This window comes from Gossypium arboreum, chromosome 2, assembly GCF_025698485.1.
Source record: "Gossypium arboreum isolate Shixiya-1 chromosome 2, ASM2569848v2, whole genome shotgun sequence".
Lineage (NCBI taxonomy): Eukaryota > Viridiplantae > Streptophyta > Magnoliopsida > Malvales > Malvaceae > Gossypium > Gossypium arboreum.
Window position 1 is genome coordinate 61,332,759 of NC_069071.1, and position 4,102 is coordinate 61,336,860.

The 4,102-nt window shown below is 33.9% G+C and overlaps 1 long non-coding RNA gene across 1 annotated transcript; it reads right to left on the minus strand.

The window, feature by feature from the left end:
* Positions 1-442: 442 nt before the first annotated feature.
* LOC128286769 (uncharacterized) lies at positions 443-1,202 on the minus strand. The gene is made up of 2 exons (XR_008277476.1): positions 1,120-1,202; positions 443-647 (listed from the first exon to the last, which is right to left on the minus strand). It is a non-coding gene; the product is annotated as an uncharacterized LOC128286769 (long non-coding RNA).
* Between the last annotated feature and the right edge of the window lie 2,900 nt (positions 1,203-4,102).

Consider the following 4,102-nt stretch of genomic DNA (forward strand, 5'->3'; position numbering starts at 1 on the left):
TCCATTTGAGTAGAATTTTACCCGTTGAACACATCGAAATATAATTCGGATACATGGAAAGTTTGCACATAAGTGCCACATATGTAGCCAAGCTACCATGTAACCCGCCCATAAGTGAACTCGGACTCAACTCAACGAGCTCGGGCTTTCGCATCCATAAGTGAACTCGGACTCAACTCAACGAGCTCGGATGCCTAGTTACATCTCACGAACTCGGACTCAACTCAACGAGTTCGAACATTCGCATCCATAAGTAAACTCGGACTCAACTCAACGAGTTCGAATGCTCAACCATCCTAGTGACATGTCACTTTTATCCTAATCTAGTCCTAAGGTTCAAACGGGATTTTCCTCGAACACATCTCCTTGCCATCTTCCATAAAATACCGAAACCAATACTCGGTAGCACTTTATATTTAACAAAGAATACACTTAATTTGCATTTTATTCGAAAATAACCACAAAGCATATATTTCATGATAAAAATCAGCATATCATATATTTAACATCAATAACTTAAAAATAACAATTATGCTACATTATTTACACATGAACTTACCTCCATACCACAAAGGTGAAAAAAAAAGACGTAATTATCCCTTAATCGATTTCTTTCCGTTCTAGGTCCAAATCTCAATTTTCATCATCTAAAATGTCACATTCAACTTATTAAAACAATGTACTGATCAAATTAGTCCATTGACACACTTGGGCAATTTTTACAATTTTGCCCCTATATTTTGCCAAAATTACCAAATTACCCCTAGGCTCGTAAAATAATTTTTATCACATTTCTTAACTCCTTGAGTCTAGATGAACCATTTTCATAACTATAGCAACTCATAATTTCAACTATTTCACACATTTACAACTCATTTTACAACTTAGCAATCTAGCCCTTTTTAAGGTGTTTTCATGCACTTTCTTTCACAAAAGTTGTTTATTAGACAACTAGGACTCATAATCTTCCATAAAAACACAGCTAAAAACACATTTACTCTCATGGAAAAACCCTAGACTCTTCATCATTTTGCAAAATAGACCCCTCATATGAAAGCTCATGTTTTAGGGGTTCCAAAAATGTAAAAATCATCAAGAAAAAGCATTAAAATCACTTACTATAAAGGGAGTTTCTTTGCTGAAAGTTTCCAGCTTCTAAACCCTTTCTTTGCTGCCATTTTTTCGGTGGAGAGAAGATGAAGAAAAGATGATATTTTCTTTTCTTTATTTTATTACTTATTTGTCAAATAAGTCACCCAACACTTACCTAACATGTTTGACCATTTCATTCCTTGTCTCATGGCCGGCCATCACTCTTTAAATGGCCTAATTTCACTTTAAAGACCCCCAATTTAAGATACAAGGCAATTTAACACCTTTAGGTATTAAAACTCAACTTTTACCTTTTACGCGATTTAGTCCTTTTTCGAAATTGGACTAGAAATCACAAAAATTAACTTACCAAAATTTACATGCACTTATAAAATTATATTATAACACAAAATAATACTAAAATAATTTTCTCTGGCCTCAGAATAGTGGTCCAGAAACTACTGTTCCGACTAGGCCCAAAATCGGGCTGTTACATTTCTTCCCCCTTTAGGGATTTTCGTCCCCGAAAATCTTACCAGAAAAAAAAATGCTCTCTACTTTCACGAGTGACTTATATTTTTCTCTCAAAACTTACAAAACAACTCAGCTGAAACTCATACTCATGATTTTCGTAATCTTTCCATAATTACCATAAAATTCTCGACTCAATTTGAAATACTGAAAACTGATATTCTAAGAACTATAAGCTTAGAAGCACAACTTGTCCAGACCCAACTAACAATACCTTTGTATATACCAGAATAGTCATGCAGACTACTATGATCAATCTATCACAATCCAATATGGTATCTCTTATTTCCCAGAGAAGAGAGACATCCCGATATGAAATTCATACTAATCCTTTCTCAATTTTCTCTTTCAATGTCAGCACTGAAAATTATAATCTTGAATATATCTGATAATCGGCTTTACCCGGTTGTCAATTTAACATCCTTTGGAAGAATAAACAAAAGACTGCTGTGAACTCTGTACACAATTCTCTGCATAGCCTGAAGTTTCTCAGTACCCTAATCTTACTCTGAAATAATAGTAATAGAAACCAGAAATCAAATCTTCCTTGCAATTCCAAATTAAAAGTCGAAACATGCTGTACTTGTTTAATTTACCACTTATAGCCACATTTCTATACTTTGATCATCAACTGTTTAGAAACTTTACTAACATGAATCAAATGATTCCAACTTCATAGATGTGGTCTCTTTATTAATCAGGATAACTATACTTATAACATCTCTCGAACAAGAGAAATCCAACTAATATGTTTCCATAACATACTTTCAAGAATAAAACCTCATCATTTACGATTTGCATCGACTACTTGCCAAGGAACACGTAACGGTATTCTCGAACCAGAGAATAAACTTAAATACACATAACTCAGATTTACTTTTGTAGAATAACCATTCTTTACCCAGGAATTTTAAAGAAATCTCGACATTGAAATCCCCACACTTCTATGGTCGAGCCAGAAGCTTAATCATAACAAATTCTAATATCGCAAGTCAAAGATTACTCGTAAAGATAAGCCAAGGTTGATAATTCTCGAAACAAGAATGAGAGAAAAGCCAATATAAGAAATTCAAAGATATAAAGACTATACCAGAAATCCGAGAATATAATCCAGAAGAAAATAATAAAGATGATCTGGAAAATCCCTTAGAGAAAACCAGAAAGAAACTACTGTCTGTACGCTCTAGAATTTCTCGTAACAGAGATAATATAATTCTCGCATATATAAACCATAATCAATAGAACATCAGAATAATCTTACATAGATTTTTTTTTCTATCAACTTCATTCCAATATATCAGAATAGAAATCTGAAGAGATGGGGAAAATGTCAATCACAACTAACTGGACCAATAGAGCTTTTCATCTAATATCACAGTCACTAGCATCCTCGTATGATAGAATTCTCACTCGAAAGGGATAACCATACGTTTTCCCCATAATAGAGGAAAACATAGAATACTCAAAAGAGAAAGATAGCCATAACTTTTATTTGATTGAATCCGACATACTCAAACATTAGTGCAAGTCCGACATTATTCCTCTAACTAATTCTGTCTTCACTAATCCCATACTATTCCATTATTATACCTTTTTAGTTTCACTTTTGAAGCTTATGCAACATATCTCTCGAGAATCTCATCGTATAACTCTATTCTGGTAAGGGGCGAAGATTGTAGAGCCTCTAAACTTTTGACTCTCAAGCAAATACATATTCAACAACAACATAGCTTTATGCATATTGATTCAAACATTTCAAATTTCCAACTTGTTATAAACACATTTTCACATATCTTAGTAATACATGCAACTTATTTCATGTGAATATTAGCTAAACATAAGTGAATTTATCACAATTCAAACTTTCGTTTCTTTTTCTCAAATTATCGTTAATGTCTTTTCAAATTCCCATATTTAGTCTGAATCACTTGCCAATATTTATCAAATTGGAGAACGTCTCATGGTTTTGAGTACATCGTTTACTTGATGCCATAGTTCAACTATGGTCTTGTACTAGCTCTCGTCTCAATGCCGATGCCATGTCCCATACATGGTCTTACACTAGCTCTCATAATATGGCTGATGCATGTCCCAGACATGTCTTACACTAGCCCTCGTCTCAATGCTGATGCCATGTCCCAGACATGGTCTTACACTGGCATACAAATCTCATGTATTTCCGTGGTCCAACCATGGTCTTTTCCGTTAATTCATTAGTGAACGATCGTACTCATTCCCTGCGTTCCACCCAATTTGATCTTTCATTACAACTTTCATGCTATTGTGACATTTATGATTACATGAATCGAGATTATAAAGCATAACATTCCTGCATCTTGACTTCATCAATCTAGACATAAATGTCAACCTCATGTATATACTGATTATTAATCATGCGATAAAAGCATTCATACATACATTCTGTCATTTCAAGCAAATTTCTTTCTTTTCCTAAACACTTGGCCAAATCAAGTTGGAC